General features: G+C 45.5%; 1 protein-coding gene across 1 annotated transcript in view; it reads left to right on the forward strand.

Moving 5' to 3' along the window:
* The first annotated feature begins 265 nt into the window (after positions 1 to 265).
* Positions 266 to 21,915, forward strand: part of SEMA4C (semaphorin 4C) — a 112,753-nt gene continuing 91,103 nt past the window's right edge. The window contains exon 1 of the mRNA XM_070765506.1: positions 266 to 569. The gene's annotated coding sequence lies outside the window, so the exon portion shown is untranslated. The remainder of the gene's footprint in view (positions 570 to 21,915) is intronic.

Below are 21,915 nucleotides of genomic sequence, written 5' to 3' on the forward strand. Positions count from 1 at the left end.
TCTCTCTCTCTTTCCCTCTCTCTTTCTCTCCATAGCAGGAGGGGGAGGGTCTCCTTTCCAGCGGAGCCGGGCATCCCCGCCCTGCCCGGGGAGGAGGAGGAGAGCAGGGAGGGGGTCTACAGGCTGCGCCCCTTCCTCAACCGGAGCCTCCCCCTGGCCCTTGCCCGGCTTGGGGAGGAAGGGGGCGGTTGGAGGGGGGGGAGAGGCGGGCAGGGGGGGGGGGCGCGCGCCCGGGCTCCGCTCCAGCCTCCCGCCCGGCCTTGACGTCAAGGAAGGAGGGGAAAGCCGAAAGGGGGCGGCCGAGGGGAGGAGAAGCGAAGCAGCGCAGCGCAGCCAGCCCAGATCCAGGAGAGGCGCCCGGCCGCGCAGCCGTTGGAGGGGCAACTTTGCCGCGGGAGTGGTCGCTGGAGCCCCGCCGGGAGCCCTGGAAACGATTGGAGGGGGTTCCTTTGCCTTTCCACCCATCCTTCCACCCATCCTTCCTTCCTCTTCTTCTCCTCCTCTTAATTCTTCCGCGCTCCCTCCTTCCTGCCTTCCTTCCCGGAGTCGAAGCGCTGCCCCGGATAGAGGTAAGCGAACCCGCCGGAGCTGCCAGTTTCAGAAGGGGGGGGGGGGTTTGCTGCTATTGTCTCGCTTTGGTCCTCCGGGGGGGGGGGTCACTTTTAAAGGGTGGTGGTGGTTGGGAATCCCGAGGGGGGGCAGGGAGGAAGAGGAAGAGGAGGGAATTAAAGCAGCCGCCCCCCAGGAAGGAAAAAAGGGGGGGTCCTTTGAGACACCCCCCTCTCTCCGCTTGGCCAACTCCAAGGGAATTCCCTCTCCCCATCACTTTCTCCGGCGCCCCCTCCCCAGTTTTCATAAAATACATAAATATTGTCTCGCTTTGGTCCGCCGGGGGGGGGGTGTTCACTTTTAAGGGGGTGGGTGGGAATCCCGAGTGGGGGGTGGGAGGGAGGAGGAAGAGGAGGAGGGAATTAAAGCAGCCCCCCCAGAAAGGAAAAAAGAGGGGGTTCCTTTGAGTCAACCCCCTCTCCATCCTCCCCTTTCAGACCCCCCCTTTGTCCCCGCTTGGCCAACTCCAAGGGAGTTTTCTCCCCATCAGTTGGTCCAGCGCCCCCTCCCCAGCTTGGGCGCGCGATTGGGGGGGGGAGCCTCGGCCACGTTGGGATGGGGAGAAAGGACGCCCCCCTCTGACATTAAGAGGAGGGGGGTCCTTTCTCCCCATTCCCGCCCCGCTTTTAATACAGACTCCCCCCCCCTCCTTGGAAATTAAAGGACCGGGTTGGCTTTTTGAGGGGCGCAGAGAGAAAGCGAAGGAGCGCCAGAGACAAAGAAAAGCGGAGCCCCTTCGGTGGGAGGCTCCTCCACCCATTATCTCGCCCCTCCATCCTCCCCAAAAGGGGGGGCTCTTCTGGCAGCCCCTCCCTGCTTGAGCTGGGGGGCCTTCACCTGGGGGGGGGCTTTGAGAAGGGCGGGGTGGGGGAAGAGCCGCTTATTCCGCCTTTTCTTTGCGGGATGGAGTCGGGGGGGGGGGCTTCTCCATCCCGGAGCTCCCGCGGGTGGGGTGGGGGGCTTTCTGGGGTTCGCCCGCCCCCGCTGCTGCTGCTTCTTTGGCTTCTTCGGGCGGTGGGCGCGACTCAGTCTTCGGGGTCGGTGGTGGGGGGGAGAGGCCGACCCGGCGCCCCCTTTGCACGCACAGCCCTCCTGGGCAGAGGTCGGGGGGGCATTGGGGGGAGGAAGGGTTTGTGTTGGCGTTTAGAGGATTTGCACGGGGTTGTTTTTCGGGTGTGTATGTGTGTGTGTTGGTTCTTTTAGAGGAACTACCTGGCTAGAAAAACAGCTTTGCCCCCTCCCCTCCCTCTTTCTCTCTCCCTCTTTCTTTCTCTCTCTGTTTCCCCCTTTCTCTTTCTCTCTCTGTTTCTCCTCCTCTCTGTGTCTCCCTCTCCCTCTTTCTTTCTCTGTCTCTCTCTGTTCCTCTCCCTCTCCCTCTCTTTCTGTTTGCCTCTTTCTCTCCCCCCTCTCTTTCTCCTTCCCTCCCTCTTTCTCTCTCTGTTTCTCTCTTCCCCCTTTCTTTCTCTCTCACCCTCTTTCTCTGTTCCTCTCCCTCTCTCCCTCTGTTTCCCTCTTTCTCTCTCTCTGTTTCCCTCTTTTTCTCTTTCTCTCTTTCCCCCCTCTCTCTCTGTTTCTCTCCCTCTCTCCCCATTTCTCTCTCTGTGTTTCCCTTTTTCTCTCTCCCTCTCTCTGTTTCTCTCCCTCTCTCTCTCAGCCTCTTTTTCTCTGTTTCTCTCTTCCCCTTTCTCTCTCTGTCTCTCTCTCTCCCTCTTTTTCTCTCTCTGTTCCTCTCTCTCACCTCTCTCCCTCCTTCTCTCTCTCTGTTTCCCTCTTTTTCTCTTTCTCTCTCTCTCCTTCTCTCTTCCTCCCTCCCTCTCTGTTTCTCTGTCTCTTTTTCTTCTCCTGGTCTTTCCTTTCTTTTTTTTTTCTTCCTCTGTGTTTGTGCCAGCTTGGTTTTGCTCCGATCGGGTTTCGCCTTCCACCTGACTTTCTGCCCCTTTCTTTGCAAAGATCACACCCTGCTTTTGTGTGTGTGTGTGTGTGTGTGTGAAGAACTTGGCAAAGGGCCTGTTTACGTTGGAAGCAAGAGAGAGAGGCGGGTTAGCTGGCAGTGCTTGGAGCAGCCTCAGGCTTTTGCAGCCTAGTTGGGACCCCGGTGCTTTGGGGGCTCATCCCTCCACAGGTGTGGAGGGCTGGCTGGGGGGAAGGAGGCAGATCCACTGCCAGATCCCTTCCTGGAGATCCCCTTTCTCTGTGGATCTGCCAGGAAGAGTACCCAAAGGATCTTCCACGGGGTTTTTGAGCAAACATTTGTGGCTTTCTGGAGCAACTCCAAAGCTTTCTGGAAAATCTGTTGTTTTGGCCCTGTTCTGCCATGTCCTTGATTTTTTCAAACATTAAAAGTCCAAATAAGCTGACTTTCCCCTCTGGACTGCATGTGAGTCTTGCTAGATTTATTTATTTTATAGTATTATTATTATTATTATTATTATTATTATTATTATTATTATTATTATTATGTCAATACAACACAGCAAACGAGATCACTATGCTGGATTTCGTATTTCATCCCCAGTCGGGGCGCTTCCCAAGCACCTAGGACACCGTGATGTAGCGACGAATTATGTTTGCCGATCCCAGTACAGCGGCCTTTTGCAATTGACAGGTGGAGATTTTGTCAATTCCGATGGTTTTCAAATGTCCACTGAGATCCTTTGGCCCTGCGCCCAGCGTGCCAAGTACCGCTGGGACCACTTTCACGGGCTTATGCCAGAGCCGTTGCAGCTCGATTTTCAGATCTTCGTATTTCACTAATTTCTCTAGCTGCTTCTCCTCAATTCTGCTGTCTCTCGGGATTGCGATGTCGATGTTGTTGTTATTGTTGTTGCTATTATTATTATTATTATTATTATTATTATTATTATTATTATTATTTTGCATTGGGCTCATTTCCCCAGAATTGGACAGCTGGTGAGCCAAAGGGATATTTGTAAACCTTTGCAAACGGAGCTGAGTTGGATCTCATTTCTGTTTGTACACAAGGGAGTTACACACCCCTCCATGCGGCTCCTTTTCCTCCTCAATCTCTCGGGCTCCTCTGCTTTTTAAGTCTTAACTTTCCTCTTTTGCTCTGTAATTCCAAAACTGATGGATCCCCAGAGTTTGTTTACATGAGTATAAAAGGAGGGAGACACCCAGCGTTCAGTGTAGTAGGTTTTTCCCCCTCCTTTGGTTCCAAAGTGTTGCCTCTGCCAGGAGGCACATGTGTGTGCGCGCAAAGTGTTCACACACACACACACACACCCTCCCTTACACCCTTTTCTCCCTTCCTCCCCATCTTCCTTTTGAACCTTAGAGGAAAAAGTTTGCCGAGTCTTCGGAGAGGGGCGGCATACAAATCTAATAAATTGAATTGAAAATTGAATTGCCAACTGTCTGAAATTACCAGGCTGGATTTTGCTCTTGTGCCATACGAGGCAGCTGGTGGGGAGAACCAACAGGTGAGGCTTTTGGGGGTGGAGTCACTCTACTTCGATTTTTATGGCTAAGTTTTTCATGTTGTTTCTCATCAATTCAACTGTCCCTGGTATGGCGACATGGATGATCCACACTTTTTTCTTTTCCACAATCTGTGTGTTCCAAAACATTGTCAAATTGAAATTTTTTTTAATTTATTCTTTGTCCAATATACAATACATATGGAAGAGAATAGACATTGAGTAATATATATAAAGATAGTAAGTAAAAAAGAAGAGAAATATATGAGAGGGAGAGAATATATATGATATATGAGATAAGGAAAGACAATTGGACAGGGTACATTAGGCACACCAATGCACTTATGTATGCCCCTTACTGACCTCTTAGGAACCTGGAGAGGTCAATCGTGGATAGTCTAAGGGAGAAATGTTGGGGGTTGGGGGTTGACACTATTGAGTCCGGTAATGAGTTCCACGCTTCAACAACTCAATTGTTAAAGTCATGTTTTTTACAGTCAGGTTTAGAGCGGTTAATATTAAGTTTGAATCTGTTGCGTGCTCCGGTGTTGTTGCAGTTGAAGCTGAAGTAGTCGTTGACCGGAAGGACGTTGCAGCATATGATCTTGTGGGCAATACTCAAATCGTGTTTTAGGCGCCATAGTTCTAAGCTTTCAAGACCCAGGATTGTAAGTCTATTTTCGTAGGGTCTTCTGTTTCGAGTGGAGGAGTGAAGGGCTCTTCTGGTGAAATATCTTTGGACGTTTTCGAGGGTGTTGATGTCCGAGATGTGGTATGGGTTCCAGACAGATGAGCTGTATTCAAGGATGGGTCTGGCATAAGTTTTGTAGGCTCTAGTCAGTAGTGTGAGATTGCCAGAGCAGAAGCTACGTAAAATCAGGTTAACAACTCTGGAAGCCTTTTTGGCGATATTGTTGCAGTGGGCTTTAGCACTTAGGTCATTTGATATTAGTATTCCAAGGTCTTTTACTGAGTGTGAAAGTCCCAAAGTATTTTGGCATGCTTGTTTTCAACTATTATCTCAGGTTTATGATCCCACCAGTTCTTTACCACTGGTAGGTGGTAGTTGTGGCACAGGTTCCAATGAAGCATCTGGGCCACCTAGTTGTGCCTCTGTTTGTAGTCTGTCTGTGCAATTTTCTTGCAGCCACTGAGCTACAAATACAATAATAATAATAATAATAATAATAATAATAATAATAATAATTTATTAGACTTGTATGCCGCCCCTCTCTGAAGACTCCTTTATTGGGGGAAGGAAAGCCAGATCTACATGGGTAGATCTGCCAGCAAAGCTGTTTCTAACTGATTCTTTAACAAGGCTTGGAAACCAATCTTGGATAAGCAGCAGGCACGTTGCTATCGCTTACCTGATGGGCTCTGAGGATGTACTTGGAAAAGAGGATCGCTTGCTTGAAAGCTTTTAACAAGGGGGTTCACGTAACTTCTTCTTCTACATGGCAGCTGGCTACTTTGTGGCTCAATGAGCTGACGGTTTGGGGTGTTGTGTATCCAGGCAATTGAGTGCCTTCAACCAAACAGAGATTAATGTCTTCGGTGGACGGATTCGTGATGGATGGTTTGTCTTTGATATGTGGTTCTTAGGAAGAGAATCTCTCCCATTGAACTCAGGCTTGTTGGAATATCATTAGCAATGGCTTCCGAGGAATAATACCTTTGAAGAGTGTCCAGAAACTTCAAACCGAGCCATGCGAGCGGTCAGGGGCCTTCCCAGCCATGCTCATGTTTCATCAACACTCCGCGGCCTGCGTTGGTTGTTTATTGGTTTCCGGACACAATTCAAAGTGTTAATAATGACCTATAAAGGCCTCCATGGCATCGGGCCAGATTATCCCGAGTTTGCGGAGAGGGGCGGCATATAAATCCAATAAATCTAATCTAATCTACTTGTGGGATCGCCTTCTGCCCCTTTTTCCAGGTCCTGTCAACTAGATAATGTCTCTTGGTGGGGCCAAGGGGAAGAGCCTTCTCTGTGGGGGCCCCAGCCCTCTGGAATTAGCTCACCCCAAGAGATTTGCCTGCCCCCACCCTCCTTGCCTTCCGAAAGAGTCTGAAGACTCACTTATGAAGCCAGGCTTGGGGCAATTAGATCTTGGGCACCCTGGCTGATGAATGTTATGTATGGTTGTTGTCTGAATGGGTATGATTGATTTTTAATGAAATTGGAGGTTTTAGGTTAGTTATCTAGTTTAATTAATTGGATTTGCCATTGTATTTTATTGTTTTTTAATTATATGTTGTAAGCTGCCCTGAGTCTTCGGAGAGGGGCAGCATTTAGAATAGAATAGAATAGAATAGAATGGAATGGAATTTTATTGGCCAAGTGTGATTGGACACACAAGGAATCTGTCTTGGTGCATATGCTCTCAGCGTACATAGGGGTCAAATAAGCAATGAAGAAGATCAATATTAATAAAAATCTTAGGATACAAGCAACAAGTTACAGTCATACAGTCCTAAGTGGGAGGAAAAGGATGATAGGGGATGATGAGAAAAAATTAGTAGTAATAGTAGTGCACATTTGGTAAAAAGTCTGACAGTGTTGAGGGAATTATTTGTTTAGTAGAGTGATGGCGTTCAGGGAAAAAATGTTCTTATTTAAATAAAATAAGTCAAATCAATCAATCAATCAATCAATAAAGAGATAAAGAAATAAAGAAAAACAACAACAGTTAACAACAACAACAGAGTTGGAAGGTATCTTGGAGGTCTTCTAGTCCAACCCCCTGCTTAGGCAGGAAACCCTACACCACTTCAGACAAATGGTTATCCAACATCTTAAAGACTTCCAGTGTTGGAGCATTCACAACTTCTGGAGGCGGGCTGTTCCACTGATCAGTTGGGAGTAGACAATGGGAGCTTTCAAAGCACCAGCTAGCAGTTGATCTGCGGAATAGTCATTTCCATCATTATTATTTTTTTTAAAAATCTGGAATGGAAGGAATGGTGGAGAGGTGTCCTTTGCTATTAGCAGAAAATGGAGCCTCCATGTCTAGAGGCAGGGTACCGTTTTGAGTGTTCTTCTGAGTGCAGAGAAGATCCATGGCCATCGTAAGCTCTACTAGGAAGTCTTTAGATGGGCTGGGCTGGGGAAATGAACTCTGGAGCTGAGGGGTATCTCTGGATCCAGAAGGGGGGGAAAAAACCCCATGCACAGGTACAGCATATGGGGTACATTGCTCCACAGTAGCCACTGTGAGAAGGATCTTGGAGTCCTAGTGGACAACCATTTAAATAGGAGCCAGCCGTGTGCAGCAGCTGCCAAAAAAGCCAACACAGTTCTAGGTTGCATCAACAGAGGGAGAGAATCAAGATCATGTGAAGTGTTAATACCACCTTATAAGGCCCTGGTAAGGCCACACCTGGAATACGGCATTCAGTTTTGGTCTCCACGATGCAAAAAGGATGTTGAGACTCTAGAAAGAGTGCAGAGAAGAGCCACAAAGATGATTAGGGGACTGGAGGCTAAAACATAAATAATGGTTGCAGGAACTGGACATGTCTCCCTTAGTCCTTTTCATCCAACCAGACATATCCAGTTCCTGCAACCATTATTTAATGTCTGGTTGGATGAAAAGGACTAAGGGAGACATGATAGTAGTGTTCCAACATCTAAGGAGTTACCATAAAGAAGAGTAGATAACCTATTCTCCAAAGCACCTGAGGATAGAACAAGAAGCAATGGATGGAAACTAACCAAAGAGAGGACCAGCCTAGAACTAAAATTTCCTGGTAGTTAGAACAATTAACCAGTGGAACAACTTGCCTCCAGAAATTATGAATTCTCCAACATTGGGAGTTCAGACCTCTCTGTTTCTATCTCTCCGTCTCTCCCTCTTTCTCTCTCTTTCTCTGTTTCTCTTTCTCTCCCTCCTTTTCTATGTTTCGCTCCCTCTTTCTCTCTCCCTCTCCCTCTTCCTTTCTCTTTCTCTCTCTCTCCCTCTTTCTCTCTCCCTCTTACTCTCTTTCTTTCTCTGTTTCTGTCCCTCCCTCTCTTTATTTCTCTCTCTCATTCTGTGTTTCCTCTCCCTCTTTCTCTCTCCTCTTTTTCTCTGTTTCTCTCTCTCTTTCTCTCTGTTTTTCTCTCCTTTCTCTATTTCTCTCTCTTTCTCTTTGTCGCTCTCTCTTTCTCTGTTTCTCTCTCCTTTCTGTTTCTCTCTCTATCTCTTTCTCTCTCTGTTTCTCTCTCTCTCTCTCCATTTGGTCTGTTTCTCTCTCTCTCCGTTCACTTGGTCTGAAACTGAGCAGGAGGTTAGACTAGAAGACCTCCAAGGTCCCTTCTAACTCTGTTGTCCTGCTTCCGTAGTCCTTTCATTCCAAATCAGATGAGATCTGATGGGCAGCCACTGTGTGCGACAATGTTTTTGGATGGGGGTGGGGGGGAGAATGGATTTTCCCATCCTTTCCCTCGGTGTTCCTGGAGGTTTTCCAGCCTGTCACTGACTCGGAGAGCAGAGCCAAAGAGCAGTCATGCTCTCAAATTAATTAATACGGGCGTATCAGCGCTCAGCGTTGTGTTTATACAAGACAGGATGGTGGAAAGGGGAAAACGGAGTCACAAGCCTGTTTATTTCTGCTCTCTGGTTTGCTTCTTCCCTTCCTGGTCTCTCTTTCTTCTGCGCTGCGGGATTCCTGCCTCCTCTTAGCCTGGCAGGGATCTTCTTGGAAGCTAGAAAGAATTGGGATCAAGAGAAGAAATGATCATTTAAAAAGTTATGGAATGTGCCCAGATGGATAGGTCAACCAAAAAATTAGAAGGGAAAGAGGAAACGGATTATTATAGAGTTTGGGATAAATTCTATAAATAGTTAAAAAATTTATTTTCTTATGAAATGTACAGTATCCACAGTAAATACAGACAAAAATGTTCTCAGTGTACAAATGTATACAGCTCCGATGAAAATTGGGATGTAAATCACCCCGGATGTGTGTGTTTTTCTTTTATGTTTGTGTGTTTTTATATGTGTGTTTTGTTTTAAATAAATAAAAAAAATTAAAAAGAAGGAACTGGGATGATGCCGACTTGCTTGGATCTTCCCAGGATCCCACACTGCGTGGCCCCCCCAAAAATTGAAAAAAAGAAAACAAATGCAGAAGAAAAAATAAATAAAAAGTTTTTTTAAAAATTGATTTTAAAAAAAATATGATGGCAGCGCCACTGACCTGGCATCGACTGATCTGATTGGCTGACATCATCATGACATCACCAGCAGACCGCTACCGGTTCGGGTGGGGGGGGCGTGTGGTTGTGGGAAGGTGCCCTCTGCTTTTTTCCATAGGGTGAAAATCAATGCACTTGTTTATATTTATTTAAAAGATTTACGGGGCTGCGCTTCTGAAGCAGAATTTGGGCGGCTCACCACCCTAACAAGAGGGCATTTGTTTGTTTTTATTTCTTTATTAAATTTTCGGTGCCGCCCATCGACTCTGGCTGGCAATAAAACCGAGAAAGACAAAAGCATAAATCAACAGCCAGGCATGGAGGAATCCACTTGGCAACTTCTTATTTATATCTCCTCTCCAGCATTAACCATGAAGTGCAGGCAACCATCCGTTCCTTCCTATACGAGAAATCATGTTGAAGATTTGTATCTCTATATCAATATACAGTATCCCTATATATTATATTATATCTATCCATATCTATCTATCTATCTATCTATCTATCTATCTATCTATCTATCTATCTATCTATCTATCTATCTATCTATCTATCTAGTATCTATCAAATTGATGATAGATGATAAAGAGAGACGATAAATGATAGATGAATGAGTGATAGACAAACAGATAGACAGAACTGATGATAGAGATGATGGGTGGATGGATGGGTGGGTAGGTAGGTAGGTAGGTAGATAGATAGATAGATAGATAGATAGATAGATAGATAGATAGATAGATAGATAGATGATAGACAGACGATAACGATGATAGATAGCTAGATGATAGATGATAGACAGATAGATGATAGACAGACAGACAGATAGATGATGTATGGAGATAGAGATAAATGGATGGATGGAAATAGATAGAAAGATAGATGATAGACAGACGATAGCTAGATGATAGATAGCTTTGGAGAATAGCCTGACTCCTTCTTCTTTGTGGCAGCCCCTGAGATATTGGTACACTGCTATCATGTCTCCCCTGGTCCTTCTTTTCATTATCTGTTGTGTGCTCGTGTGTTGTTGTGGTTGAAGCTGGAGTAGTCCTTGACAGGAAGGTTTTTGTGGCAGGTTATTATACAAGCTATGCTTAAGTTGTGTTTAAGGCGACGTAGTTCTGAGCTTTCTAAACCTAGGATTGTAAGTCTAGTTGCGTAGGATGTTCTGTTGCGAGTGGAGGAGTGGAGATTTTCCTTCTTTCCACGCAGGGACGGTGCCAAGGCTGGGAGGGAAATATGGGCTGTTTTGGTTCATGTTTTTTTTTGGGGGGGGGGGAGCAGGACTAGCTTCCCCCACCCCCGGAGGAGAGGTGGGGAGGATGGCAGCCATGTTTCTTTGACCAGAGCCCAGCATCCTACCCATCACGGTCCCTTCATCCCTGGAGCTCTCTTTGATCTCATGTTTCTGTGGGTTTTTTTCCACGGGGCGGGGTGCCTGGGTGGCTTCCAGGGGCTACAGTCCTCCTGCGACTTCAAAACACAGGCCGCCGGCCAAGCAGGGCTGTGGCTCCCTCCGCCAGGCCCTGGGCTTTTGTTTTCCAGCCAGGTTAGCAGTGGGGGGAGAGAACTGCGGTGTGGCGTTGGCTTTTTGACCCCGGTTTGGCGTGTGCCAGCATGGCAGCTGTGTCAGTGCCCTGGATTTGATGCCTTTGGAGCCGGTGACTCAGATGCAGTTGGAGAACAAGGTCCAAGAGAGCTTTGGGGGGGTGTAACTTCCTCCCCCCACCCCGCCCTGCTGCAGCAAAGACAAGGCCTGTACGGGGAGCCCAATGGAGCCCAAAATAATAAGAGTAGAGAATTGGAGAAGAGAGTGCAGAAGAGGACTAGGAATGGGAATAGGGAGGGAAGGGAAGAGAAAGGAAAAGAGGAGGAGACGGAGAAGATGGAAGGGAAGAGGAAGGGAAGAGTGGAGAGGAGAGGAAAAGAGAAGAGGAGAAAGAAGTAGAAGATGGAAGGGAAAGGAAGGGAAGGGTGGAGAGGAAAGGAGAGGAAAAGGAGAAGGAGAAGATGGAAGGGAATAGGAAGAGAAGAGAGGAGAGGGGAGGAAAAGAGAAGAGGAGAAGAAAGGAGAAGGAGAAGTAAAAGATGGAAGGGAAAGGAATGGTAGAGAGGAGAAGAAAGTAGAAGGAGAAGATGGAAGGGATGAGGAAGAGAAGAGAGGAGAGGAAATGAGAAGAGAAGAGAAGAAAAGAAAGGAGAAAGAGAAGTAAAAGATGGAAGGGAAGGGAAAGGAAGGGAAGGGTGGAGAGGAAAGGAGAAGGAGAGGAAAGAAGAAGAGAAGAAAGGAAAAGGAGAAGATAGAAGGGAAGAGAAGAGAGGAGTGAAGAGGAAAGGAGAAGGAGAAGGAGAAGAGATGGAAGGGAAGAAGAGAGGAGAGGAAATGAGAAGAGAAGAAAGGAGAAAGAGAAGTAGAAAAGGGAAGGGAAGGGAAGGGAGGAGAAGAAAGGAGAAGGAGAAGGAGAAGATGGAAGGGAAGCGAATTGGAGAAGAGAATACAGAAGAGAAAATAGAATAGAATAGAATAGAATAGCATAGCAAGAGTTGGAAGGGACCTTGTAGGTCATCTAGCCCAACCCTCCCACCCAAGCGAGAGACCCTGCCTCCTTTCTGACAGATGGCAGCCCCAGTCTCTTCCGGAAAGCTTCCAGCAATGATGAAGCTCCCCCCACAATGTCAGAATCAGATGTGACTCACTTAACAACTGGTTTGCTTAGCGACCCCAAACACCTGGTCCCAATTGTGTTTCTAAACTGAGACTACCTGCCAGGGGGGGGGCAGCATAAATTTGCATGGGACAGAAGGGCAGCTAAGCATGTTTTGCATCAAGAAGGGCCCAAAGATTTGCTTCCCACAGCAAGGAAATGAGAACTCAGCATTGATCCAAAGATTTCCAAATATTGGTTTTTTCCCCCCATTATTGGGGATTCCGGTTAAAGGCCCAGTCCGTTTGCCCAGTTTGAGGCTGAGCCACCCACATCTATATGCTCTGATTTCTTTGGGTATTTGACCTTTGATTGTGGCTTCCAGCCCCCATAAGGGATTTGGAGAGAGAGAGAGAGAGAAAGAGAAAAAAAAGCCCTTTCTCTGTCACACGTATTATTCTGCCTCCAGATCTTACAATACCTGTACTCTGGCAAAGGTGTTTCTCACGGTATTCCTTTCCTGCCTCCACTTCCTCCTTTGTTCCCAGCCACAGGTAAACAAAGAACCATCTCAGTGGTGGGAGATTGAGAGGCGAATCCACGGGGCCTTTTATTCAACCGGTTTTTAACCCTTTTGAAGTCGACAAAATGCTTCCGCTAGACAAACGGTTAGGGATAGCATTCACCCTGATTGAACTTTATCCAGATTTGGAAGCTAAGCAGAGTTGAACCCGGTTAGCATTTGAAAGAGAGGTGGGCTACCCTAGAGCAGTGGTTCTCAATCTTTCTAATGCCACGGCCCCTCAATACAGTTCCTCATGTTGTGGTGGCCCCCAACGATAAGTCTAAGAGTGCTATCCTGTCTCCGTTGGTCCTTCTCTTCAATAGACTGGCCATGCTCACTGATGGGCTCCTACTGGTATGGTCAGGTACGCAAAACCAGTAGAAAAAAATTGATTTTTTTTTTCTTTCTGGGCTCTGGGTATGTTTTCCCTATCACAGTAAACGAGGTTGAATGTGTATACGAGGTTGAATGTGTATACGTGTGTGTGTATGTGTACATACTTTATATAGTAGATAATGTATATTTTTTTGTGCCTGTGTGTAATAGGTATGTACACATATGGCATATATACATGGAATTAAATAATATATTGTGGATGTTCAGTAATAGTAAATAGATAGGGAAATCCATCCTAAAATAAAATACAGGAAATAGTGTAAGGGCAGACTAGATGGACCAAAATAAATATCTATTGTTAGATATTTATTTTTATACACCCTGACACCCTGTATTATTACGTTTTGTTTCTGTTTTGGATCCATTCATACCACTTATACCATATAAGTCCTCAGAGAGGGGTGGCATACAAATCTAATATATTATTATTATTATTATTATTATTATTATTATTATTATTATATTTTGTCCATTGTTCCCTTAATTGCATTAGTCATTTCATCCATCTCTGCACATCTATATATTTTGTCAATGATAAGATTCGGACTTTGGGGTTTTTTTTTCTTGCCTAAGTGTAAGGTTGTAAGTCCAGGACTACCAGTATTGCAGTAATTGGCTCTTTAGGGCCTTCTGGGCAAGGTTCTCCTGCGCGGAGGTGTGTTGGCCACCCACGCAGCCTTGCCCTAAATGACAACTCTTCTTCCCTTCAGGCATTTGCTGCAGAGCAGCTGCTCCGAAATCAGCCTGGCCTTGTTTTCAAATGAATTCTGATTTAATTGTTTGCACTCCCTGTGTTCCATTGTCTGGGAGGCCGATAATCTCCCATCTAAGGCTGCTGCCCAGATATCCTCTGCGCTCTGTAATCTAATGTGACTGATAGCTGCTTTTCTGATAAAGAGTTCCTGCCTGCTGTCGGATGACGATATTGATAAATATTGATATTGATAAAATTGAATGGGGCCAAAGACAGGCTACAAAAAAGAAGAGTTCCTGCCTGCTGTTGGATGACGATATTGATTAATATTGATATTGATAAAATTGAGTGGGTCCAAAGATGGGCTACACAAAATAGAGTTTCTGCCTGCTGTTGGATGACAATGTTGATAAATATTGATATTGATAAAATTGATAAAGATATTGATAAAATTGAATGGGTTCAAAGAAGGGCTACAAAAAATGGTGGGAGGTCTTAAGCATAAAACTGATCAGGGAAGACTTCATGAACTCAATCTGTACAGTCTGGAGGACAGAAGGAAAAGGGGGGACATGATCAAAACATTTAAATATGTTAAAGGGTTAAATAAAGTTCAGGAGGGAAGTGTTAATAGGAAAGTGAACACAAGAACAGGGGGGCGCAATCTGAGGTTAGTTGGGGGAAAGATCAGAAGCCACATGAGAAAATATTATTTTACTGAAAGAGTAGTAGATGCTTGGAACAAACTTCCAGCAGACGTGGTTGGTCAATCCACAGTGACAATGTAAACATGCCTGGAATAAACATAGATCCATCCTAAGATAAAATACAGGAAATAGTTTGTAAGGGCAGACTAGATAGACCAGGAAGTGTTTTTCTCTCGTCAATCTTCTATGTTTCTATGAAGGGGACAGGAAAAATAAAGCTTTGGGCCCCTCCTCCTTCCTTCTTTCTCCTTCTCTCCCTCTTCCTACTTCCGTCCACTCCTTCTCTTCTCCCTCCACCTTTCGATCTCCTCTTTCTCCCTCTTGACCTTTCCCTGAGACATTCTAATTCCAATTCACCTTATATTTAACTAACTGATAACATGTTCCCTTACATCTTTGGCTGATCGGTGTCCCTTCGAAACTCATTGTTTTTTTATATCATATCTATACATATAAATCTTTGTTCTAGCTGATATATACTTGCTCAAAAAAATAAAGGGAACACATAGAAAAGTTTGTAAGAAAAAGCAATTTTTCCCATAGGAATCAATGAAAAAGCAAATAATGTATGAGATTGAGGAAACCACAGGGAAGGTGGAGGCCCTGTTTCCTCCCAGGAGATTCCTAGAGAGGCCCCATGGAGGCTTCTCCCCACCTTTTCTGGCACTGTTTCCTCCCAGGAGATTCCTAGAGAGGCCCCAGGGAGGCTTCTCCATGCCTTTTCCGACCATGTTTCCTCCCAGGAGATTCCTAGAGAGGAGGTTTCTCCCCACCTTTTCCAGCCCTGTTTCCTCCCAGGCAACTCCTAGAGAGGCCCCATGGAGGCTTCTCCTTGCCTTTTCCGGTTACAGTTTTGGAGGCTCAGGTTTGTAAGTGGAAAATGGCTCTTGAGAAGAGGCAAAAAAATCTTGGACACCCGGTTCTTATCTAGAAAAGTTCGTAAGTAGAGGCGTTCTTAGGTAGAGGTACCACTGTATTGTTAATCTGCAAGCACCTCTTTCCGAATGAGCAATGCATGGGAAGATGTGGCCACGTTCCACGTGGCTCAGCTGTGTAGATTTTGGTCGGAAGGCTTGGCAGTTTCCACAGAATGCTGCAGCTGAGTTTTTCCTCCGTTCCGGAAATCCATATATATATATATATACCTCTTTGCCATGAACTCCCCCGGAGACCCTGGGAAAGTCTACGTTTCCTGTTTCCCTTAATGGAAAACAATGGAAGCGGCAACCGATAGCTTGGTTTTCGGAGATTGTGATCCCCTTATATAGAGCGCTGGTGAGACCACATTTGGAATAATACTGTGTTCAGTTCTGGAGACCTCACCTGCAAAAAGATATTGACAAAATTGAACGGGTCCAAAGACAGGCTACAAGAATGGTGGAAGGTCTTAAGCATAAAACGTATCAGGAAAGACTTCATGAACTCCATCTGTAGAGTCTGGAGGACAGAAGGAAAAGGGGGGACATGATTGAAACATTTAAATATGTTAACGGGTTAAATAAGGTTCAGGAGGGAAGTGTTTTTAATAGGAAAGTGAACACAAGAACAAGGGGACACAATCTGAAGTTAGTTGGGGGAAAGATCAAAAGCAACATGAGAATATATTATTTGGCTGAAAGAGTAGTAGATGCTTGGAACAAACTTCCAGCAGACGTGGTTGGTCAATCCACAGGAACTGAATTTAAACATGCCTGGGATAAACATAGATCCATTGTAAGATAAAATACAGGAAATAGTATAAGGGCAGACTAGATGGACCATGAGGTCTTTTTCTGCCGTCAGTCTTCTATGTTTCTATGTTTCTATGCTTTCAGACCAAATCCCTCTGGACCCGGCTTTTCCCATGTATGGAAAATGGGCAGATCGGTTTGTGCCCTGCTTGGACATTGTGAAGGCCGCAGATGAGATGCTGCTACCTATTTCACATGCGTTTCTTCACCTGCGCCAGTAAAGCAGGTTGTGAGCTGTTGCATCCTTTCAGCAAACAAACAATGATTAAGCCAAATTATCCCCTCACACACACACCCCCCACCGACACGCCAGCCTTTTGATCATGGCTGCCCAGATCAATATCAAAACAGACTTTGAAACCTAATGGTTTCATTGGATTACCATATTTTTCGGAGTATAAAACGCACCAGAAAGAGGCTGAAAATTTGGGTGCATCTTATACTCTGAATGTAGCTTTTGTTTCAGCACCAATGAAGCACTAAAGATCTTCCCCTTTTGCAGACTTTTGGATTGCTACTCAAAAGGTTTTTTCCATCCCTAACTTTTTGCAGGCTTTTCATAACTACTTGCTCCGAATAAGTTTTTTCCCCAGCCTAACCAGGGCAATAAAATAATGTGCTGAGGCTGACCAGACTAAGGATGCTAGCCAGATGAATACCTGGAAGGCAGATATCCCCCCCGGTTATTTTCCTTCCCAGGTGCACCTTTTCTAACATCTTATACTCCAAAAATAGTAGTATATCCAAAGTTATAATCCAGTGCGCAGCAGCAGTAAAAAAAAAAGCAAATTCCATACTTGGCATGATTAGGAAGGGAATCGAAAATAGGTCAGCAAGTGTTGTATTGCCTCTGCACAAATCGATGGTGAGACCACACTTGGAGTCCTGTGTACAGTTCTGGACACCACACCTCAAGAAGGATAGAATGGAACTGGAAAAGGTGCAAAAAAGGGCAACAAGAATGATCAAGGAAATGGAGCCCCTCCCTTTATGAAACCAGGTTGCAACGCCTTGGTCTCTCCAGCCTCGAAAGACGGCGTTGAAGGGGTGACTTGATCGAAGGGTATAAAATCATGCATGGGATAGAAAAGGTGGATAGAGAAAAATTATTTTCTCTATCACACAATACTAGGACGAGGGGGCCCTCCCTAAAGCTCATAGGTAGGAAAGTAAGGACAAATAAAGGGAAACATTTCTTCACCCAGAGGGTCGTTGGTTTATGGAATTCACTTCCAGAAGAGGTCGTGACAGCTGTCAGCCTGGATAGCTTCAAGGCAGGATTAGACAGATTCATGGACGTCAAGCATATAGATGGTTATTGAAACAGATGTCCAAGTGCTGCCTCTATGTTGGTTGAGGCAGGCAGGGTTCCCTTGAGTACCACTTGTTGGGGTGTCAAGGGAAAGGGAGGGTCTTGCCTTCCCTTTCTGCTCAAGATCCCCATGGACAATTGGTGGGCCACTGTGTGACACAGAATGCTGGACTCGATGGGCTTTGGCCTGATTCAGCATGGCTCTTCTTAGGTTCTTAACTTACTCATTTGAGTGACTAAGCTATTGACTGATATCTTTGGTCAGGAGGACAAGACTCTTTATTAATTTTGCAAAAAAAATAATGAGATTTCTTCACATATATTGTCGGCACTTACAATGTTGTATGCGCGTAGAAGTCTAATAATCAATCAATAAATAAATCTGGGACAGCTGCCATCCTGGCTGTTTACAGTGAAATTACATTACATGCGATGCGCTAAATTCAAGTGATGTGAATCAGGCGGCGGTGGGGAGGGGGCAGGTCCTTGACTTATATGACCACCTTTGTGTGAGGGGAGGTCAACATTTCCATTGCTCAGCACACAAGGAGGTAGTGAATCACGCTAAATTTGATGGTCTTTTTTTAACTAGGGTGATTGTGAATCATAGCAGTTATTAAAGTAAATTGTTAACAATTGCATGATATCATGCAATTGTTAAGTGCACCTGGCTTTCCCCATAGACTCGGCCTGTCCAGCTGGGAAACTTGCAAATGGTGATCAAATAGGTTGACCTTTTTTTTTTCCTGAGCAGGTGGATAATGGCCTTTTCTTTGCCATTCCATTTTTCTTTTGAATATATGGGAAGCCACTGGGTATCCACGGAACGAAAACAGATGCTGGATAGCGGAACCTCTGGGCTTCCGTCTTTTTAAAAATTAAAACAATATTTTTCGGTCGCACCCAATCGGATGGAGAAGGGACCCAGAACAGATGCCAACAGGAGGTGTCCACGTGCACATTGCCACGTACCCTATTAGAGGATCCTAGAATGATACACCTGCTTGAACGTGTCCTTTTGAATTGAAAACTCAAAGCAACCAAGCCTGAACTGTGGTCAGCAAACTCTTGCTGAGCGATTGAGCTCACTTTCATAGAAACACAGAAGATTGACCACAGAAGAAGACCTCATGGTCCATCTAGTCTGCCCTGATACTATTTCCTGTATTTTATCTTAGGATGGATCTATGTTTATCCCAGGCGTGTTTAAATTCAGTGACTGTGGATTCTTCCTTCCTTCTTTCTCTTCCTTTCTTCTTTCTCTTCCTTCCTTTCTTCCTTCCTCCTTTCCCTCTTTTCCTCCCTCCCTTCCTTCTTTTCCTTCCTTCCTTCTCTTTCTTTCCTCCTTTCCTCCTTCCCTCCCTTCCTCATTCATAGAAACAGAAGATTGATTGCAGAAAAAAACCCCATGGTCCATCTAGTCTGCCCTGATACTATTTCCTGTATTTTATCTTAGGATGGATCTATGTTTTTCCCAGGCATGTTTACATTCAGTTCCTGTGGATTTACCAACCACGTCTGCTGGAAGTTTGTTCCAAGCATCTACTACTCTTTCAGTCAAATCATATTTCCTCACGTTGCTTCTGGTCTTTCCCCCAACTAACGCACTTGGACAACCTCAGATTGTGCCCCCTTGTTCTTGTGTTCACTTTCCTATTGAAAACACTTCCCTCCTGAACCTTATTTAACCCTTGAACGTAATTAAATGTTTCGATCATGTCCCCCCTTTCCCTCCTGTCCTCAAACGCAAAGCATGGAATGCAGATTTAAGTGGCATAGCTCAGATTGGAGAACAGAGTTTTTTGTCCATGGGTGGTAGAACCACAGCTCTGGGATAGGGTTGCGTTCAGAAAGTGTATTGTGGTAGATTTTTCTGCCCAGTTTTAATCAATCTGCGGCGTTAAGAAGGAGCAAACCCAGGCTGAGTTGAAGGAAAAATGTATTTATTCACTCACTCATTCATTCGATTTCTATGCCGCCCAATAAAAATGCTTCCCCCCGGAGCCTCTGTGCAAGCCAAAAATCAGCTGGTCAGCACATACATGCATATTGGAGCTGAGCTAGGGCAACGGCTCATGTGCCAGCAGATATGGCTAGGTTCGCCATCACTGGCTTCGATAGTGTAAAAGCACTATGAAGCGATATATAAGTCTAAGTGCTATTGCTTGGGTGGGTGGGGATTGGTCTAGATCAGTGTTTCCCAACCTTGGCAACTTGAAGATATTTGGACTTCAACTCCCAGAATTCCCCAGCCAGCAAATGCTGGCTGGGGAATTCTGGGAGTTGAAGTCCAAATATCTTCAAGTTGCCAAGGTTGGGAAACACTGATCTAGATTAGATTTATTGGATTTATATGCCGCCCCTCACAACAATGGTAAAAAACAATACATAGTAACAAATCTAATATTTAGCAATCTAAATTACAGTTTTAGGTTAAAAAATCCAAAAGAAACTCCAATATATAAAAAACAAGCACACAGTCGAATCATACACAGGCACTACATGGGCAAGGGGGAGATGTTTCAATTCCCCCTTGCCTGACGGCAGAGGTGGGTTTTAAGGAGTTTGCGAAAGGCAAGGAGGGTGGGGGCAATCCTAATCTCAGGGGGGAGCTGGTTCCAGAGGGTCGGAGCCACCACAGAGAAGGCTCTTCCCCTGGGTCCCGCTAGACAACATTGTTTAGTCGACGGGACCCGGAGAAGGCCCACTCTGTGGGACCTAACCGGTCGCTGGGATTCGTGCAGCAGAAGGTCCTACAAGGTCTCTTCTGACACTGTTAATCCATTTAAAAACTTTTCCTCCTTTCAGAAAAGCAACTTACAGAGATCTCTCTTGTTGGCTAATGACTTTTTTTTTTTTTAAACCATTCCTGTTAAAACGGTGGGAGCTCTGCAAAGGCAGCTGCTCCACTTGGAGCCAGGAAAGCAAACTCAGAAACCTGGTTCTAAGACAGGAACAGCCAGAACAGGGCAAACCGTATAATTTAGTCTCCCGTCTTGAAGCCCTGATGTCGCCAGATGGGAGGGCGCGCGGTCGGGGTTTTCGCTAGCTTTGGGTGCCATCAGCTGCCTGGAGGCTTAACACACCTGGTCGAGGGATTATTTTGTCGGGGAAAGTAGCCAAACAAACCCATGCGGGATGAAAAACAGCAATTGGAACGTTAATTTCAGCATCTGCACTCTGGGAGATGGGTAGAAGGGTGATAGCAGAGGGCTGAAGGCCCAGAGGCAAACTAAAAGTTTCCCTTAAAATCTCCTGGGCATGTACAGATGACTGTGCAAAGTTATGCATATCGGGGCAAAGAACCCCAATTATACCTGATGGGGGCCAAGCTTTCTGAGACAACCCAAGAAAGGGATCTTGGGGTTTTGGTGGTCAGCTCAATGAAGATGTCAACCCAGGGCGCAGCAGCAGTAAGCATAGAAACATAGAAAAAGACCTCCTGGTCCATCTAGTCTGCCCTTATACTATTTTCTGTCTTTTATCTTAGGATGGATATATGTTTATCCCAGGCATGTTTCAATTCAGTGACTGTGGATTTATCTACCACATCTGCTGGAAGTTTGTTCCAAGGATCTACTACTCTTTCAGTAAAATAATATTTTCTCACGTTGCTTTTGATCTTTCCCCCAACTAACTTCAGATTGTGTCCCCTTGTTCTTGTGTTCACTTTCCTATTAAAAACACTTCCCTCCTGAACCTTATTTAACTCTTTAAAAAAAGCAAATTCCATGATTAGGAAGGGAATCGAAAATAAGTCAGTAAGTGTTGTATTGCCCTCGTATATGATGGTGAGACCACACTTGGAGTACTATGTACTGATCACTGCACCTCAAGAAGGATATAATGGAACTTGAAAAGGTGCACAAAAGGGCAACAAGAATGATCGAGGAAATGGAGCCCCTCCCTTACGAAACCAGGTTGCAACGTCTCAGTCTCTCCAGCCTTGAAAGACGGTGTTGAAGGGGTGACTTGATCAAAGTGTATAAAATCATTCATGGGATAGAAAAGGTGGATAGAGAAAAATTATTTTCTCTATCACACAATACTAGGATGAGGGGGCCCTCTCTAAAGCTCATAGTTAAGAAAGTGAGGACAAATAAAGGGAAATATTTCTTCACCCAGAGGGTCCTTGGTTGATGGAATTCACTTCCAGAAGAGGTCGTGACAGCTGTTGACTTGGATAGCTTCAAGGCAGGATTAGACAGATTTATGGATGCTGTGTATTGGTGGCTATTGAAACGGATGTCCATGTGCAGCCTCTATTTTGGTTGAGGCAGGCAGGATTCCCTCGGGTCCCATTTGTTGGGGGTCAAGGGAAAGGGAGGGTCTTGCCTTCTCTTTCTGCTCAAGATCTCCCTGGACAATTGGTGGGCCATTGTGTGACACAGAATGCTGGACTCGATGGGCTTTGGCCCAATTCAGCAGGTCTCTTCTTAGGTTCTTGTGTTCTTATGTTCTTATGACTTCTTGAGGTATGACTGCAACGGATCCCCAAAACATGAGTCACTAAGCGAGACGTTCCTTCAGCGGGTTTCAAACCAAAAAAAGATGGCGGTGCAGATAGGCTGCACCTAAATTGCATCATCAGCGGGCTGCGACTGGAGTGCCCGCATCGGAACCCAGCCCTACCCCACA

Source organism: Erythrolamprus reginae, chromosome 12, assembly GCF_031021105.1.
Source record: "Erythrolamprus reginae isolate rEryReg1 chromosome 12, rEryReg1.hap1, whole genome shotgun sequence".
In the NCBI taxonomy this organism is placed as follows: Eukaryota; Metazoa; Chordata; class Lepidosauria; order Squamata; family Dipsadidae; genus Erythrolamprus; species Erythrolamprus reginae.